Source organism: Kogia breviceps, chromosome X (genome assembly GCF_026419965.1).
Source record: "Kogia breviceps isolate mKogBre1 chromosome X, mKogBre1 haplotype 1, whole genome shotgun sequence".
NCBI classification, from domain to species: Eukaryota; Metazoa; Chordata; class Mammalia; order Artiodactyla; family Physeteridae; genus Kogia; species Kogia breviceps.
Window position 1 is genome coordinate 103,303,560 of NC_081330.1, and position 20,918 is coordinate 103,324,477.

Genomic DNA, 20,918 nt, shown 5'->3' on the forward strand with positions numbered 1-20,918 from the left:
ATTACCAACATGACTGTCACAATGACATGTAAGGTGTTTTCTAGTCAATTTTCACTTGGTTTCAACTAATTATGTACAAGCAGTGTCACCTAAATTTAATACTTTATAGAGCTGAAAATGCCAGCAGGGTTAAGGCAATCTTTCATTTGTAGAGCATCTCTACATAATTTTTACCATTCATTCTTCAAAATAAATTGAAGAAGCATCTTTTATTATTTCCATTTTACATGTGTTGGGGCCCAGGGCAGGCTGCCCCAAAATGTGCCTCAATGGCATTTTGATTATTTTGAATTCAAGTTACTTAAGAAACAGCCAATGCAAGAGGGACACGCTGACCCTCCTCTTTGTGTCCCTGAAAGCAGGAGATGAATCTCTCACGTGAAAGGTACACTCCCTGCATCTGAAGGCAGAAGGACACCCTTATCACCAGAGACAGGGAAGTTGGGCAGAGATACCTGTATAAACAAAACATTACTTATTTAACTGACTACCCCAAGCCCAAACTCTGCTTAGATTCTTCACTAATTAAGCACCCAAAGCCTAAGTTTCTTTGTCCTGCCAATTCATCACCAATTTCTCTGTTTAAAAAGTATAAAAGCTGCCTGTTTTGGCCACTTCTTAGGTCCAATTTTTATGGGACCTCCATACGCATGAATTAAAATGTGTTTCTTTTTCTCCTGTTAATCTGTCTTGTGTTAAGTTTATTATTAGTCCAGCCACAAGAATTCAAGACAGGTAGAGGGGGAAATTTCCCCCTCCCTGACACATGTAAGGAAACTGATCTTGAAAATGTTATAGGACATCCTATTAAATGCTGTAGTCAGGTCTAGAATCTATGGATTCTGTGTTTGGTTCTGTGGTTCCTTCTATACTGTCAGACTACAATTTGTGATAATTTATTTAAAGAAAAAAATTTCTCACCTTTGGGACAGTTTTTCCAAATAACAGGTCAGCTGTTCTCATAATTTGTGTTCATCCAACTAAGCAGAATCCTTTCAGGATTAGAATATATGTTGCTGGATGCAAAACAAGGATTGACTTTTGGTGAATTTTGCAGCACATGTACAGGGGGCAGATTACTGATGCTATGTGGTACAACTCTGTATAGTACCAGAACCTAAAATTTGGGTAAGAGAGAGAGAAAGAAATTTTACTAGACCTGAATAGCAAAATAAAAACTAGTATTTAAAGAGTAAATACTACCAAGCAAAGAGTAAATAAACACCACCAAGCAATTCTCTGGCACCAGCTAGATGTCCTACATTCAACACAATTCTGATACTATCTACACAGAGGTTGTATCAGAGTCCACAGGTTAAGAGCTCTGTCCCACAAGACTGTCCTCCACTTCTGATGTCAATCACAAGCCCAGGTTGCTACCTGTGATTCTGACCAATGGGCTATCTGTTGGAGGTTCCAATGACCCCTTCCTTGGGTTCAATTAATTTGTTAGAACAGCTCACAGAACTCAGGAAATCCTTTTACTCATTACGTTACTGGTTTATTACAAAGGAAATTAGTAGATAGGAATTAATAGCCAGATGAAGAGAAACAAAGGGTGAGGTCCTGAACAAATGAGCTTCTCTCCTCGTGGAGTTTAGGACCCAGCATGGTGGCTTGTGGAAGCATTCTGGTTGGGTGGTTTCTGAACCCCCCTCCTTTGGGGTTTTATGGGGGGCTTCATTATACAGGCATGATTAATTAAATAATTAGACACTGGAGACTGATTCAACCTCCAGCTCCTATTCCCTCCCTGGAAATCAGGATATGGGAGTGAAAGTTCCCAATGCTCTACTCTTGGTTGGTTCCCCTGGCAACTAGCTCCCATCCTTAGGTGCTCTCTAAAAGTTACCTCATTAACGTAAACCTAGCTGTGGTGGAAAGGGGCTTCTTATAAATAACAAGATATCCATTTCAACTTTATGTCTCTGAAGGGATTTCAGGAACTGAGGACAAAACACCAAATATTATAACAAAAGATGCTTCCATTGCTCTTATCACTCAGGAAATCCCAAGGGTTTTGGGAGCTATAAGCCAGGAACCGCGGATGAAGACCAAATATATATGAGAAATATACATATTTGGACCAAATATATATGAGAAACATATATATTTGGTCACACCAAATATATTTCTTATAAATCATAATATTGCATTACCTAATTAAAAAATTAACTGATTTGAGGACAGTTATTTTCAAGTGCCATTTCATTAAAAACACAAAGATTTGAAATTCCTTTCTCATTTCTTTGCCAGCTTATGTAACTTATAAAAGTAACATTTAGAAAATCAAAGAATAAGTTACCAAGTCACAACTGATTGTGATAATGATATTTAAGAGGTATGTTTTTAAGACAACAAAAATGTATACAATTTTGTAATTTGGCATGTTTGTATCCTATATCATAAAATGTGGTATTTTTACATCATAGCACCATTCACTACATATACACCACATGTTTGATCATGAAGCTACACATCTGAGTTTAAAAATAATTAAGCAATATTAAGATTAAGTAAAGAAACCACTGTCTGATCAGTAGTGTACTATAGCAATGAGCTACTCAAAAGTGCTGCTCTACTAGTGAGGTAGTAGATCACAAGCTGTTCATCCCACCCAGAACCTACATATATACAGCAAGACTTTCTCAATGAAGGAGTCAGAGCATTTGGTTTACATTATTGTACAAACTCAGCTCCTTGGTTCATCCCAAACCTCTGATAGACAGGCATGGGTGTGAAGACCACAATCTGAGCGATATGCTTTAGTGATACTGTCGGTAGCCTGACCATATCTCTCCAGCACTCACCTCTCATTCGGAAAGCTACTCACCTACTTACTTTGTAGGGAAAGACGTACAAATCTCTCCTGGAGGGCTTCTTCTCTGGCACATGGGAGCACACTCAGCCAGGAGTGCCATAAGATTAATGACCCTTGAAGCAGTCCCCTACCAAGAATCGTCAGGGAACTGGTAGATAAATGTTCCAGCTTCCTCATCACTCAGTTGGGATGACTCTGAGATTTATTATTCAGGGCTCCTACAGATCCCCTGTGGAACTGAGCCTCAGTTGCCCATGGTGGAACCTGTTTGAAACCACATCTGTTATCAGCCTTCCTCACATTCTCTGATTCAACTCCCTACTCTAATACCCATGCTTCTTAGGATCACCTCTGAAATAAACTACTTGGACTCAGACCTTGTCTCCGAGTCTGCTTCTAGGAGAATGCAGTCTAAGACAAGTATTGGTACTTTCCTAGTCAAGTATACGTTCATTCTAACTTTCGAAAAAAGTGCTCATTTCTTTACATATAACATATCTACACTATGTAGTGTCTTAAATGGCTACAGTTTAAAAAGTATTAAAATATCTACAAGAGTGCCAGAACTATTCTTAACTCTGCCACAATGAGAACTATTTTAAAATTCCATCCAAAAATCCATGTCTGAATTCTGAATAATTATCTGGCATACGTCTAGTAAGAATAGTCATTCAAAAATGTGATTTGCATCATTTAAGCATTTTTGACAGAAGTGTAACAAAACTTCTTTCCTCCTTCTTTCTGGTAGTTATGCGACTTAGGGTTCCTAGGCTTCAAATGACATTCTGTATCAATGCAATTAAAAGCCTTTGAAAATAACCTTTTCCCCTTCTCAGGGATTACCAAATGATGAAACACCTGAGAACAGCTGAGATAAATGTTTGAGGCTAATAGCCTGAACTGGCTCAGGATTCATCGGTCATCTCTTACCTCCACTCTGCAAATGAGACAAGATCTACAAGTGACCCCTGACTACAAATATGGATTTAATGATGGACCCACACAGAGGATGAGTGTGATCTTTAGCACAAGAAGAGCCACCACCCTGAATACTTAGTTCCACAGCAGTGCTTCTCAAACTATCTGCAGTGAAAGACCCATTAGTTTTTACTCTGCCACAAAATGCTAATTTTGTCAAATACTCTAAAAATAAATTCCTAGACAAATGAAATGAAGAATAAAACATACAAAATATAAGTCCCCATCACAAGCAAACCCAAACCCACTATGTGTACGAAGTGTTACTATTTTTTGCTTAACATTCAATCCACACAAAGTATTTGAAAGACTCAAAACAACAATGACAAAACTGCTAATAGTATATCTTTTGGGTCAACACCCAATTTCAGCATGTGGAGGGGGCAGAGCTTCCCCACAGAAATGAGCAATTCTCAGACACCAGCAGGGCATCCTACAATTTAACATAAAACTGACACTATCTACCAAAAGACAGCATCAGATTCTACAGGTTAAGAACTCAGTCCTGTAAGACTACTCCTCCCTCAATTCAAATACCAACTGCAAGCCCAGGCTATTACTTATGTTTCTGACCTTCCAGCTACCCATTGGAGGTTTCAATGACACCCTCCTTGGTAACTCAATTCATATGCCGGCTGAAAGTCCAGGTTGCTATAATTCTTACAAACTAGCTATAAATCAGAGGTTCCCACGACCCCCTCCTTGAGTTCAATTAATTTGCTAGAGAGCCTCACAGAACTCAGAGAAACATTTTACTTAGTAGATCATGAGTTTATTATAAAAGGATATGATGTAGGAACAGCCAGGTGGAAGAGATGCTTAGGGCAAGATATGTGGGAAAGGGTGAGGAACTTCTATGCCCCTCTGAGCTCTCCACTCTCCCCACATCTCCACGTGTTCACCAACCCGGAAGCTCTCTGAACCCTGTTTGTTTGGGCTGTTTATGGAGGCTTCATTACATAGTCATGATTGATTAAATCACTGGCCATTGAGACGAATCAATGGACAAAGGCTTAATCTCCAAAATATATAAACAGCTCATGCAGCTCAATATTTAAAAAAACAAACAACCCAATCCAAAAATGGGCAGAACTAAATAGACATTTCTCCAAAGAAGATATCCAGATTGCCAACAAACACATGAAAGAATGCTCAACATCATTAATCATTAGAGAAATGCAAATCAAAACTACAATGAGATATCATCTCTCACCGGTCAGATTGGCCATCTCATCAAAAACTCTAGAAACAATAAATGCTGGAGAGGGTGTGGAGAAAAGGGAACCCTCTTGCACTGCTGGTGGGAATGTCAATTGATACAGCCACTATGGAGAACAGTACGGAGGTTCCTTTAAAAACTAAAAATAGAACTACCATATGACCCAGCAATCACATTGGGCATATACCCTGAGAAAACCATCAATCAAAAAGACACAAGCCCATGGGCTTCCCTGGTGGCGCAGTGGTTGAGAATCCGCCTGCCGATGCAGGGGATGCGGGTTCGTGCCCCGGCCCGGGAGGGTCCCACATGCCACGGAGCGGCTGGGCCCGTGAGCCATGGCTGCTGGGCCTGCGCGTCCGGAGCCTGTGCTCCGCAAGTTACCCGGGTCCAGAGCAGTGCTCTAAATAGTAATAATTATTCTCCACTACTGAGGCAAGAACTTCCTGAGTACTCTGCCTCAATGTCCCATGAATTATGAGGTTTCAGTACTGGTTGAGGCAAGCAATACAGACGTGAGCCAGAAATATTAAGACAGAGATACAAGAACAAGACAGACAAAGTGGGTCTAATAAGATCCTATTTATACCTAGAATAAGCAAAGCAATCCTGAAAAAGAAGAGCAAATTTGGAGGACTTGCACTTACTGATTTCAAAACTTACCATAAAGCCACTTATTGACAATACAGAATTGTCATTGGGATAGACATACAGATCAATGGAACAGAATTAAGAATCCAGAAACAAACCTTGACACATTTGGTCATTTGATTTTTGACAAAGGTGTCAAGGCAACTCAATGAGAAATGATAGTATTTTCAACAAATGGTGCTGGGACCATTGAATATCCATATATAACAATATGAATTTAGACTCAACTCATACCATAAACAAAAATTTTTAAAACATAAAAAGGAATTGTAGTCCTAAACATAAGATCTAAAAATATAAAATGTTTAAAAGAAAATAGGAGAAAATATTTGTGACCTTGAGCTAGCTAAAGATTGTTGGGCATGATATCAAAAGCATGACCTATAAAAGTAAAAAAATTAGTAAATTCAATTTCATTTAAATTAAAATTTTCTGTGCTTTAAACAACATTATTAAGGAAATGAAAAGAAAATTAAAAAAACAAAACACCAAGCCACAGACTTAGGGAAAATATTTGTAAATCATATATCTGATAAAAAACTTGTATTCAGAATACATAAACAATTCCTACAACTCTATAATGAGAAGGTAAATATTCAAATTGAAAACTGGGCAAAAACATTTCTCCAAAGAAGATATACAATTTAAATAGTTGTACCTCTAAGTAAATGCATGAAAATATATTCAACATCTTAGTCGAAAAGGAAATGCAAATCAAAATCACAATGAGAGAACATTTTGCACCCACTAGGATGGCTGTAATCAAAAAGACAGAAAATAACAATTGCTAGTGAAAATGTGGAGAAACTGTAACCCTCACACACTGCTGGAGGGATTGTAACTTGGTGCAGTCACTGTGGAAAATTTTTGTTAATTTCTTTAAAAGTTAGACACAAACTTACCATATGACTCAGCAATTCTACTCCAAGGAATCTAACCAAAAGAAATAAAAACATATGTTCACCCCAAGAATTATATGTGTTTATAGCAGCAATATTCACAATAGCCTCAAACTGGAAATAGCTCAATGTCCATCAACTGGTAAATGGATAAACAAAATGTGGTATTCCTAATAAAATGAGATACTATTTAGATACAAAAAGGAACAAAATATTTATACCTACTACCACATGGATGAACCTTACCAACATTATGCTAAGCTAAAGAAACAATATAAGGGAAACCACATATTATATGATTCCTTTTACATGAAATGTTCAGAATAGGCAAATCTATAGAGATAGAAAGCTAATTAATGGTTGCCTGGGGCTAGGGCTGGGAATTGGGAGTAACTTGAATATAGACATGAGGGTGATGGCAGCACTGTAAAACTGAATTGTGATGACGGTTGCATAAACCTGTAAATTCCCTGAAATTCACTGATTTTCATGCTTTGACCTGGTGAATTTTATGTACTATAAATTATACTTCAATAAATCTGTTAAAAAAATTGTTCAGTAGGTTTTTATAGATTCTTACCAACAATTACTTGATGAATTTGCTTTGGTGTCAAGATTAAGCTGCAGTCATGTTTTTCATGGGGTGAGGATGGGTCTGATTTAAGTCCTTTGAGAACCTGTGAGAAATCACATTATTCCAAAATTAATTGCTCAATATTAGCAAAAGATATTTTAAGAATTCTCATGGTATAATAAAATGTAAAATATTGCACATGCCTTTCTTCTCAAAGACTTTGCCTCTGTGGATGCTATATTTCTGGCACTTAGCAATTGGTTACGTTTGATCCGACACTGTGCTGAAGATAACTCTTCTATTTCCACTTCTCAAGAGTGTGGGTGACTTTAGACCCGATGCTGGCTGTAATCCTATGTCTGTATCATTATATGAGTACATGTGTTTCCTAGTGAAATCATAATAATAATTAACTGAGGCTAAGTCTTTTAGAAAATACATCAGTAAATCCAAATAGTCCCATAGTACATGCTGTTACTGACCCACTCAGACCCACTGAAGCAGACAGAAGCACTAATTTGCATAAAATTGCCCTCTGTTGAGGGGACCCCATTCTCAAACACCTCCTCAAGGAAGCTGTGCCCACCCTACCATACCCAAGGACAGCTCACAGTCAATGACTAAAGGCAGGAACAACAACATGGTATAATTTATGCTCAAAAGACCCTAGGTATCAGGCTGAGAGTAAACTTTCTTTGAAACACATTATTTCTGAGTTCTCTCTTCTGCCCTCTCCTGCTTTCCTCATATTGTGCAGGTTTCTCCCAAAAGAGCATTCTCCCAAAATCACATGTGCTGGAATTCCTGTCTCAGAATCTGCTTCTGGGGAAGCCCACCCAAGATATTCCCAAATCAAAAGTAAAATAGAAAATAAATGCAGTTAAAGTAGTTCAATGTTTTGCTATTTTCATACATGAAAAGTCATTTAAATCACTAAAAAGAACCTAAAGAGTAAAAAAAAAAAATTCTGGCTCTACAGGCACCATGCTCTGTTTCACACTGTTTGAGGAAGTGAACTTTACCTCTGTTCTTCTTTCTGCAGGTGCACATTTCTTAAATATTTAATGTATCCTGTATAATGCTTTTCATGTGCTTTCTTTTCTATTTTTTCAAATTTAGTATATGCAAAATCAGGATCCACATAGTTATATCTTGGAATCTTTGTGAAAATCGTCCTACAATACGAGCAAGACATGTTAATATTTAGGTGTATATATATGCATTTATTCAATCAGTATTTACTGAGTGCCTCCTATGCCAGGAGTTGGGCACAGAATGGTGAACAGGACGGATTCTAGTCCTTTTATATACCAAGACATTATTACATGTAGAAATAGAATGATATCTAATTTTCTTCTTAACCTAATCACAGGAAATCCCTAAGGTCATTGGGAAGAAGTAGCACCTACCCTAAACCCACTCTTGGAGTATTAGTCAAGTAGGCAATTTGGGTAGTTATATATTACAGATGGAACTAGATCTGAATCTGATTAGTGTTTCCTAATAGTTAATTACTTTTAGATCACTGTGATCAAAATCATAAAAGAATATATAGAATAATGAATCCTTTTGTTAAATCATGCTTTAATATCTCAGAGCTTATGAAATAACCATCAGCAATAAAGCTATACAGAGAAAAAAAATCCAAAAAAGAACTGCAAACTACTCTACATCTCACATTCACTCAACTGGGTGCATGCACATCCTTTCACCTACCACGTATTTCCATAAAAACAAAAAGTACAATTATTCACACCTTTTGGCCTTAGGCTACCTCAGTCTTCAGCAAATTTTATTAATTATTGAGATTCTCACCCTTAATAATTAACTCCTAAGTATAAACCTAGTAGTCATATACAAATGAAATTTAATTTAATATCTAATATTTCTTCCTGTTTTTGATAATTCCTCAGTGGTAACAGTAATACAGCTTGAACTGAGTTAAAGTCTTTAAAAGAGTGAGGCAATAAGAGAGAAACAAATGCTCTGTTACTCAGATAGTTGTTGATATATTTAAATCTCCCTTCAGGCTCTGGGATCCTTAACCACCTTTAGAACCTAGAAATAATTCCTATACCTGAAGTCCCTATCTATTTAACAAGGAGAAAAGGAGGGACTTAAAAAGAAGTAGTACAGGAGGTGCCTGAAGTGACCAAGAGCTGGTTACTAACATATTTAAATGCTTATCAGCTCCTTAAAGAATAAACTTTAAGAAATACCTCTGCAACTTGGAGTAGGTGATTTTTTTTAAATGTGCAAAGTACAGACAACAAAAATTACTATGTTCCTTAAGCCCTATCTTTCTACTTGTTTTAATTTTGCTGTGAACTTATAAATAGTGAAGACCAAAGAAATAGAAGAAACATTTGAGAGCTTTATACGAAGAAATTTGCCTTGAGAGCTGTTATTCTTCGGAGGGAAAAGCATATCAAGTTCCTGTCTGATTTTTTTTTTTTAAACAGGTTTCTTATGTCCTTAGATTTTGAAGGATAAGTCATATATAAATATATACGTGCACACTATTTTTAGCAGCTGTGTAAGAATAATGAGATTTGTAAATTAAGGGCTTTGTAATGTGGATATTTTGCTACTAGAGTTGACAACTCAGAAGATAGCTCTTCAGTGTTTTATTTATTTTTTTATTTTTTATTTTTTGCGGTACGCGGGCCTCTCACCGTTGTGGCCTCTCCCGTTGCAGAGCACAGGCTCCGGACACACAGGCTCCGGACGCGCAGGCTCAGTGGCCATGGCTCACGGGCCCAGCCGCTCCACGGCATGTGGGATCTTCCCGGACCGGGGCACGAACCCGCGTCCCCTGCATCGGCAGGCGGACTCTCAACCACTGCGCCACCAGGGAAGCCCCAGTGTCTTGTTTTTGATCTATCACTTCAATGACATTATTTGCCCAAACAAAAGTCCATCTGTCTTTCTAAGCTATGACCTTTTTGTGAACAGTGTTTGAATTCAATGTGCAAATGTCCATGTATTATCTATTTAAGCAACATCATAGGGCCATCACTCAAGGACGTTGAATGAGGTGAACATTGATATAGCTCTTTCCCCTTCCCCCATTTTTTAAATGTAACAAATACTTTTTATGTTCCCCTCCCCCTTCCCGAAACGTGTCAGGATCTAGGTAGTTTAAGATGAGCAATTGAGGGGACTGAGAAATTGATCCACACAGAGCCTGGCTTCTTTGTGCTTCATCATAAGGTGTGCTGCCAGCCAGCCTAATTTTAAGTACCCTTTTAACAAGAGAACCTTGTGGAAATCCAGCCGGCAGACTCAAGGAGTTCAGGCAACAGGACCACAGATGTTACGCTCTGGGATCCTGGCCATGAGGCTAGATGCCTCACCTTGTTGAAAAGAGACACTGGATCTAAATGGCGCAGCATGATTTTGTTCCTGCTTGGCTAAATTTCTCAACACCACAGTCAGCTAAGTCACCTACAGCCACCTTTGAAAAACACGGAGAGCATCTACCCCGAGGAGATAGATTTGGAGTAAGCTGTAGTCGACATAATTCCTCTGATGTCTTTTTTTTAACAATGGACCTCTATGAACGACAGGAGATTCCTGGCACCAGTCTTCCCAGTTCCGGCATGATTCCGTGGACTCTGGTGTCTCTAAAGGAGCATATTCTGGAATCACAGGGAACCTATCTGGTTGGCACAGCTCTTCCCGAGGTCACAATGGCATGAGCCAGCGTAGTGGGGCTGGCACAGGGAACCATGGCCACTGGAATGGCAGCTTCAACTCCTGGAAAGGCTGTGCCTTTCAGGAAGAGCCACCTACAGAGATTAGGGAAGAGAAAAAAGATGATAAGGTAGAAAAGTTGCAGTTTGAAGAAGACGACTTTCCTTCTTTGAATCCAGAAGGTGGCAAACAGAATCAGCCATGCAGACCTGTTGGGACCCCTTCTGGAGTGTGGGAAACCCACCTAGTGCCAAGCAGCCCTCCAAAATGCTAGTCATCAAAAAAGTTCCCAAAGAAGATCCTGCTGCTGCCTTCTCTGCTGCATTCACCTCACCAGGATCTCACCATGCAAACAGAAACAAATTGTCAGCCATGGTTCCAAGTGTCTATGAGAACCTGGTTCCTAAGCCTGTACCACCTCCATCCAAGCCCAGTGCATGGGAAGCTAACAGAATGGAACACAAATCAGGATCCCTTTCCTCTAGCCGGGAGTCTACTTTTACCAGTTCAATCTCTGTTACCAAACCAGTAGTACTGGCTGGTGGTATAGTTTTAAGCTCACCCAAAGAGAGCCCCGCCAGCACCACTCCTCCAATTGAGATCAGCTCCTCTCGTCTGACCAAGTTGACCTGCCGAACTACTGACAGGAAGAGCAAGTTCCAGAAAACTCTGAAGGATGACCAGAATGGAGACTTCTCACAGAGCAGAGACTGTGAGAAGCTGGAGGATTCAGAGGACAACAGCACACGTGAACCAAAAGAAAATGGAGAGGAAGGCTGTCATCAGAATGGTCTTGCTTTCCCCGTAGAAGATGAAGGGGAGGTCCTCTCTCACTCTTTGGAAGCAGAGCACAGGTTATTGAAAGCAATGGGATGGCAGAAGTATCCTGAAAATGATGAGAATTGCCTTCCCCTCACAGAGGATGAGCTCAAAGAGTTCCACATGAACACAGAGGAGCTGAGAAGAAATGGCTTTGGGAAGAATGGCTTCTTGCAGAGCCGAAGTTCTAGCCTATCCTCCCGTTGGAGAAACACTTGTAAAGCAGAGTTTGAGGACTCAGAAACGGCAACAAGTAGCAGTGAAACATCTGATGACTATGAATGGAAGGAGGCATATAAATGCTTACCATTAAATCTGACCCAGTAAACTCACAGCTTGTGTGTTTAGGGGTTATACAGAAGAAATCATTCTTTTCCTTTTCTTATGTTGTTGTTGAATACTTCATGCACAAGGAAAATAATCATATCCCAAAGAGAGAGTGAGCAACTGGCTTGTTTAGCTTTTGTTGTTGTTCTTCCCTGTTATCTGCTTAATAGAACTTTGTGTGGTGGGAAAGATTTTTAAAATACACACAGTACATATGGGGCGATGCACAGGTGGGAGCTGGCAGGGCAGAGAGGAGGAGACACTGGTCTGCAGCAGCAGCTTCTACTACCAGCCCTTGGGGCACTCACCCCTGTGCTCAAGCAATCACTGTCAATGACAAAGTGACTACTGAAGTTATAACTGTATTAAATTAATGCTAATAATTTGGATATTTTATTTTATTTCTGGCTGCTCGGGTTAACATTAGCCCTTAACCCAGCATATATGGTTTATTCACTATTTTTTTTTCTTTCTGGGTACACCTGTAAAATATTTGGATATAGGAAATGTGTTATTCTTGCAGCCTTGATATTCGGGGTGGATTGTAAAATACACATTTTTGTGAGATTTCAAAGATTAAGATTATTTTGATAACATTATTTACAGATTTAAAAGATGTGGTTATCACAAGTCTTTTGAGGGGGAAAACTACTACATAAAATAACTAACTTGGAATAAATATTTTGCATCAGAAAAAAAATGTTCAAAGTACAGACAACAAAAATTACTATGTAAATAAAGCATTTCTCCTCACTTATTTATTAAAAAAATTTTTACTGAATGTCTACTATATAACACACTATTCTGAACACAAGACATATACTGCGTTAAATAAAACTAGACAAAAATTCTTACCTTATTTTCTTCTCAAAAATTGAAAAGGTAAAAAGCATTAAAAAATAAAACAGCAATTATAATTACCAACAATTTAATACTCTATAAAATTTCATTACTTAAATTTTCATTACTATTTGCTAGCCAGAAAATAACTGGACTAAATTTTGTATTTCTGTTAGCATGGAAAAGAGTAAATTGAGAAAAATAATTATGGCCATGGGATGCTTATGTTAGTCTTCTTCAAACAAATCCTGGTATTTTGAAATCATCTGATTAATACTTAGGAACAAAATGTTAATGTTAAATTAACACATTATATCTCTATAGAGATAATTTGTATAAGCACAGGAAAGAACTGAAAATGATACATTTAAAAATTATTTCCAGCAGCTACCTCTGCAGGGTGGGATGAGTTTTCCTTTTTTTATACTGTATAATTATTTTAAATGGAGTCTGCATAATTTTTATGCTTGTGTGTTTTCTGGTACTTGTCAAGTAAAAAAAGAGAGCTAAAGACTGCTGTGGATGGAATTTGTAAAATAAAATCATAAAATAGACTATATAAAAACCCAGAATTTTCCAATTGTGGATAATAAAACAATTATGGACTAAAAAATCAAATGGTATTTTAAGAAAATGACTATAAAAGTAAGTGAACTTGAAGACTCACCAAAGGTAAAGAGACAAGGAGAGAAAGCCCAGGGACATGGTCAAGTTTAGACAGTTAAATGAGCAGGCAGAAAAGAAACCCAGTTCATCCTCAAATGTATAAAAACCATTCCTGAGCTAATGGCCCGAATAAAGATGTCAGGTTGATTGGGTTTATTCTCACTAAGTATTGACACGGTAGTAATTTCTTTGAAAATGGGGTAATTTTTAAATTGAGGCTTACTATCACTCATAGTCCTTATAATTGGGGAGGCTTTAGTTCACTTTGGTAAAGGTTATTGGAAATGTGACTTTGAGGGGATTGAACAAAGATGATACCATAGGGATGAAGATAATGACAATGAAGATGAGAACAACTTGTTTATCACAGTTTAAAATTTTCAATCTTAGATAAATTCAGGCTCTCAGCCATAATTAATGAACATGACAACTCTGAGAACTGTATACATTTCCAAAAGTGATTATTTCTATCATTCTTCTCTACTTGTTAACAGCATATTTTAAGAATCATCTGGTAAACCATTCACAAGTCCTGGCAAGTACACAACAGAGATGAGAGGTTAGATGATAGCATTCAGCAACCACTCCTCTGATGTAAAAGAAAAAAAAAAGAGAAAATTGAATTTTACTACTATTATTATTACCATCATTAATTTGTTACAGCAGGATCTGATAAGATCTCTGCATATCAAGCCGGTTACTGCATCTTACAAAATTTCAGGTTTTAAATATAGCACATTACTTGAAATGTTTATGCTCTTCTCCAGACCAGATACTTGCAGCTCAGTCATTGGGAAAGGCTATCAGAGAATCCTTTATTAAATTCTTACTTGTGTTATGATTGTGAATGTGTGTCGTGGTTGATTGAAGCACTGCAACAGGTGCATGGTCCTTGTATTTTGCCAAGTCTTTCACCACAAACTGCCCCATAGGATTACTGATCAAAGGGGATATACCTTTTAGAGAACTGAATATTAAGTGTAAATATATATTTTTTGAATTTCCATGAATTAATTACTACACTAGACCACTGGTTCCAACTTAAAGCTAAATCCCTAAGCAAATTCAGAAAATATGAATAATTCATTTAATAAATGGATCTACATAAAACAATTTAGCAAAATAATGCATGCATAAGGAATAAAAATGCATGCAAAAAAACTTAAAAAATGGTAACTTGAAGGACTGGGTTGGCACACATGAAACTGAAATTTTTACACATTAAAGAGAGTTGAATATCAGCAATTTCATATGGTTCAATGTATAAGAGATAACTGAGAATTAGTTTAAACAGCAGCAACCAGAAAATCCACGGAATGGTCAAAACCAGTTTACATTATAGACTCAAACAAAGAGGTAAAAGAATAAAATATAAAAACTATTAACATATTTAATAAATTTTATAGATCACTAAAGCAGTGCTAGTCAAAGTGAGATCCTCAAAATGGCAGCACCAGCATCTACTGGAAACATGTTAGAAATACAAATCTTTGGGTTCCAACAAAGACCTATTTAATAATCAACGCTGGGACATAGGACAGTGTTATGTTTTAACAGGCCAAGATGCACGCAAAAGTTGAGAACCATTAGATTAGACCACATTTGATATATACAGCTAAGCATTAGTATGTTAAGATAATCCTGTATTAACCAAAAATAGATAAATAAATGGTAAGCACCCCCAATAGCATACCAGGATTAATTTTCATCACAACTTTCTTGGTGGAAGGTTTGCAGACACTACTGAAATATAAACATATCTGATGGAAAGGCTTCAGGGACGAAGACTGCAAATTTTCACCTGTCACTGAGCCAATAATCTCTATAAATTGCTTCACTTTAAAGACTCCAACGTGATGTGGAATGAATAAACATGTCACATTCTGAAAAAAGAAGAAAAGTGACCAACTGCTATAGGCTGAGTGTTTGTGAACACCTAAAACTCATATTTTCTTTTTTGTTTTTTGCCTTTTCTTGGCCACACCGTGCAGCACACAGGATCTTAGCTCCCCAACAAGGGATTGAACCCGCACCCCATGAAGTGGAACTGTGGAGTCTCAACCACTGGACTGCCAGGGAAGTCCCTGAAACTCATATGTTAAATAAATTCTCATATATTAATAACTCATACATTAATGCCCTCTGGCAGGGGTCCCCAACCCCTGGGCCACAGACCAGTACTGGTCCCAGTCCAGTCCACAGCCTGTTAGGAACCGGGCCGCACAGCAGGAAGTGAGCGGTGGGCAAGCAAGCAAAGCTTCATCTGTATTTACAGCTGCTCCTCATCACTCGCATTATCGCCTGAGCTCCGCCTCCTGTCAGATCAGTGGCGGCATTAGATTCTCACAGGAGCGCAAACGCTACTGGGAATTGTGCACGCGAGGGATCTAGGTTGTGTGCTCCTTATGAGAATCTGATGCCTGATGATCTGAGGGGGAGCTGAGGCGGTGATGCTAGCGCTGGGGAGCAGCTGCAAACACAGATCATTAGCAGAGAGGTTTGACTGCACAGAGACCATAATATATCAATTGCTTGCAGACTCATATCAAATCCCTATCAGTGAGTGGCAAGTGAAAACAAGCTCAGGGGTCCCACTGATTCTGCATTATGGTGAGTTGTATAATTATTTCAGTATATATTACAACGTAATAATAATAGAAATAAAGTGCACAATGAGTGTAATGCACTTGAATCATCCCCAAACCATCCCCCCACCCTGATCCGTGGAAAAATTATCTTCCATGAAACCGGTCCCTGGTGCCAAAAAGGTTGGGGACCGCTGCCCTATAGGATAGAATTAGGAGAGCAGAACCCTTGTTAAAGAGGGTCCACAGAGCTCCCTAGCCCCTTCCACCATTTGAGGACACCACAAGAAGTCTGTGACCAGGAAGAGGGCCCACACCTGACCATGCTGACACCTCCATCTGGGACATCCAGCCTCCAGAACTGTTAGAAATAAATTACTGTTGTTTATAAATTGTGCAGTCTATGGTATTTTCTTACAGCAGCCCAAATGGATTAAGAAAAACTATTGTACTGTTAGGACAAAATAAAAAGCAAATCAAAAAATATTGCTTATAAAAGTTTAAGGAGGGCTTCCCTGGTGGCGCAGTGGTTGAGAGCCCGCCTGCCGATGCAGGGGATACGGGTTCGTGCCCCGGTCCGGGAAGATCCCACATGCCGTGGAGCGGCTGGGCCAGTGAGCCGTGGCCGCTGAGCCTGCACATCCGGAGCCTGTGCTCCGCAATGGGAGAGGCCACAACAGTGAGAGGCCCGCGTACCGCAAAAAAAAAAAAAAAAAAAAAAAAAGTTTAAGGAAAGCTAGTTTATCATGGTGATATGAAAGTCTTTAGAAATATCATATACAGCATTGACAAACCTTCAAGATACACATTATTGGAAAATTATCTAAGAAAAAATTAATATTAATGGTACTAAAGCACTTCCAGAACGGCAGATTAAAGACCTCCAAATAGTTACCCATCCACAAACAGAAAGAGAACACTAGGAAAATTGTCAAAATCAACTTATCGGATATTTGAAAATTACCTAAAATATTCCAAAAGTCCAAAGAGTATTTTTTTTAAATGGCTGAATTCTAAACAAGTAACAGGCTTTGAGACATTTTTACCTACTATAATCACATCCTCTTATTCCAGCTTCGTGCTCTCCTTGAAAAAGAACAGCCTTGCAACTATGGTAACTGTGAAAATGATTAGCCTAGCAGCCATCGAGGGAGAATGGTTTTAAAACTCTCCAAAAACCCCATCCCCAGAGAAGTGTTCATATGTGTTCTGTCTGAAAGCTAGCTGAAAAGCCTAGTTTGAGAGCATGGCTTTAACTGACCTGATTCAGAGCTCACTCTGTGTGAACAACTCTCTCCCTAGGGTTTTGCCACCCTCCCCTTGAAAAAGAATAAGCTGCAATTGTTGAACATCACAGCAACCTGAGATAGCATGAGCATTTAAGGCTAATAAGAAATAAGAGGATAAACAAACAAAGCCAAAAATGTTCAGAGGGTATTAGAAAAGCTCTGACATATTCCTGGCAATCTAGACTGCCACACACATGTGCAAAAGAGTGTATATCCCCAGGAAAGATTTGAGAAAAATCTAATCTGTCACCTCTGGCTGACTTTGGGACTCCATACAAGGAGGACTTGAAGCCAGAAAGAGTTGTAAACTACCTGGTAGAACACTGAAGTCATGGCCCACCCAACACATTTATACAGAGGTACTCAGGAAAGGCTGTGAGACATATGGAGTCAAGGAACTTAAGGGAGATCAGAGCCCCTGTTAAACAGGGTCCACAGAGCTCCCTAGCTCCCTGCCTAGCTCCACTGGCACTTCTGCCCAATTATTAGCTGACCACTAAATTAACTGAGCAACACTTGATTGTCTGCACACAGCAAAGAAAACAACTTTTATAGAATTAGTCCAGAAAGTCACTAAACAAAACAACAAAGAGCAAAAATCCTGTGGGAGATCTGATTTCCAGAGTTGTGAAATTATATTATTTAAAATGCCCAGTTTTCAACAAAAACTTACTGGACACTCAGAGAAGTAGGAAGTTACGGCCAATACACAAGAGAGGCAGTAAACAGAAACTGTCCCTGAGGAAAAACAACTGTTGGACCTATTAAACAAAGACAGTAAGTACACTACTATAAATATGTTCAAAGGACTGAAGAAAAACATGTCTAAAGACTTAAAGGAAATATGAGAACAACATCTCACAAAATAGAGCATAGCAATAAAGTACAGAAATTGTTAAAAAGAACAAATAAAGACAAGGGAATGTAGGAAACTCACAAATATGTGGAAATTAAACAATATACTCCTACGCAACTAATGGATCAAAGAAGAAATCTCAAAAGAAATTAGAAAATACTTTGAGATGAAGAAAAACTAAAACTCAACATACCAAAACTTATGGAATGCAGCAAAAGCAGTAATTAGAAGTAAATTTATAGCAGTAAGCACCTATATTAAAAAAGACAAAGGCCTTTGTCATGTAATACATGAAATAGAAAATAGAAAACAACAGAGAAAATCAACAAACCTGAAACTATATCTTTGAAATGATTAATGATACTGAAAATATACTTGAGCTAGACACACCAAGCCAACAACAACAACAATAAAAACTCAATTTCTTAAAATCAGGAATAAAAGAGAGGACATCTTTACCAACTCTACTTCAATAAAAAGGAGTATAGGGGCTTCCCTGGTGGCGCAGTGGTTGAGAGTCTGCCTGCTGATGCAGGGGACGTGGGTTCGTGCCCCGATCCGGGAAGATCCCACGTGCCGCAGAGCGGCTGGGCCTGTGAGCCTTGGCCGCTGAGCTTGTGCGTCCACAGCTTGTGCTCCGCAACGGGAGAGGCCACAACAGTGAGAGGCCCGCGTACCGCAAAAAAAACAAAACAAAAGGAGTATAAAGGCATACAATGAACAATCATATGCCAACAAATTAGATAACCTATATGACATGGACAAATCCTCAGAAAGACACAAACTTCTGAAAATGGTTCTAGAAGAAACAGAAAATCTGAACAGCGTAGGATAACAATAGATTAAAGTGGGAATTTTTAAACTTCTGACAAAGAGAAGTCCAGAACCAGATGGCTTTGATGGTGAATTTTACTGAACACTTGAAGAATTAGCACCAATTCTACAAAAATTATTCCAAAAATTAAAGGGAACACTTTCCAAATCCTTCCATACCAGTTTTAGTCTAATGTAAAAAGTAAAGACATTCAAGAAAAGAAAACTACAGACTAATGTCCTTTATGAATATATATGCAAAACTCTACAAAATATTATCAAATTGAATCCAGCAACACATACAAAGGATAATTCACACTATGTACAACTATGTAAAACTCCTTTGCCATGTAACATCACCTATTCGGTCCTGGGAACAATCTTTTGGATTAGACTTCAAAAGCACATACAACAAAAGTAAAAAATAGACAAGACTGCGTCAAACTAATAACCTTCTGTTCAGCAAAAGAAACAGTCAACAGAGTGAAGAGACATCCTACAGAATGGGAAAAATACTTGTGAACCATCTAACTGATATAGGGTTAAAATGCAAAATATATAAGGGACTCACACAAATCAAAAGCAAACTAATAACCAGATTAAAAAAATAGGCAGGTACAGTGGAAACATGGTGGTGGGCAGGGGGTGAGCCGCTCTGCATCGTCGCTGCACCTGCAATGTGCCTTGGTAGTGGTGAGTCCTGGTACAAGACCACAGTTTGATAAGCCATCTCCTACTGCATAAGGATGATCAACCTCAGCATGAGATAGACCTCTGGACATTGATGGCTTGAGGTCTTTCTATAAAAATCTACTACTGAACAGACCTTCAAGATGGCAGAAGAGTAAGACGTGGAGATCACCTTCCTCCCCACAAATACATCAGAAAAACATCTACATGTGGAACAACTCCTACAGAACACCTACTGAATGCTGGCAGAAGACCTCAGACCTCCCAAAAGGCAAGAAACTCCCCATGTATCTGGGTAGGGCCAAAGAAAAACCAAACACAGAGACAAAAGAATAGGGACGGGACCTGCATCAGTGGGAGGGAGCTGTGAAGGAGGAAAGGTTTCCACACACTAGAAGCCCCTTCGCGGGTGGAGACTGCGGGTGGCGGAGGGGGAAGCTTCAGAGCCGCGAAGGAGAGTACAGCAACAGAGGTGCGGAGGGCAAAGTGGAGAGATTCCCACAGAGGATCGGTGCCGACCAGCACTCACCAGCCCGAGAGGTTTGCCTGCTCACCCGCCGGGGAGGGCGGGGGCTGGGAGCGGAGGCTCGGGCTTCTGTCAGATCGCAGGGAGAGGACTGGGGGTGCGAACACACCCTGAAGGGGTTAGTGCACCACGGCTAGCCAGGAGGGAGTACGGGAAAAAGTCTGGACCTGCCGAAGAGGCAAGAGACTTTTTCTTCCCTCTTTGTTTCCTGATACGCGAGGAGAGGGGATTCAGAACGCTGCTTAAAGGAGCTCCAGAGACAGGCGCGAGCCGCGGCTATCAGCGCGGACCCCAGAGACTGGCATGAGACGCTAAGGCCACTGCTGCCGCCACCAAGAAGCCTGTGTGCGAGCACAGGTCACTCTCCACACCTCCCCTCCCAGGAGCCTGTGCAGCCCGCCACTGCCAGGGTCCACTTCTCCAGGGCGAAAGCACAGCGCGCCTCAGTCTGGTGCAACGTCATGCAGGCCGCTGCCACAGCAGGCTTGCCCCACACTTCGTACCCCTACCTCCCACCGGCCTGAGTGAGCCACAGCCCCCCAATCAGCTGCTCCTTTAACCCTGTCCTGTCTGAGCGAAGAACAGACACCCTCAGGCGACATACACGCAGAGGCAGGGCCAAATCCAAAGCTGAACCCGGGAGCTGTGCGAACAAAGAAGAGAAAGGGA

At 39.5% G+C, this 20,918-nt stretch overlaps 1 pseudogene; it reads left to right on the top strand.

The window, feature by feature from the left end:
• The first annotated feature begins 10,287 nt into the window (after positions 1 to 10,287).
• On the top strand, positions 10,288 to 11,984 carry LOC131748179 (vasculin-like protein 1 pseudogene; annotated as a pseudogene).
• Positions 11,985 to 20,918: the final 8,934 nt, after the last annotated feature.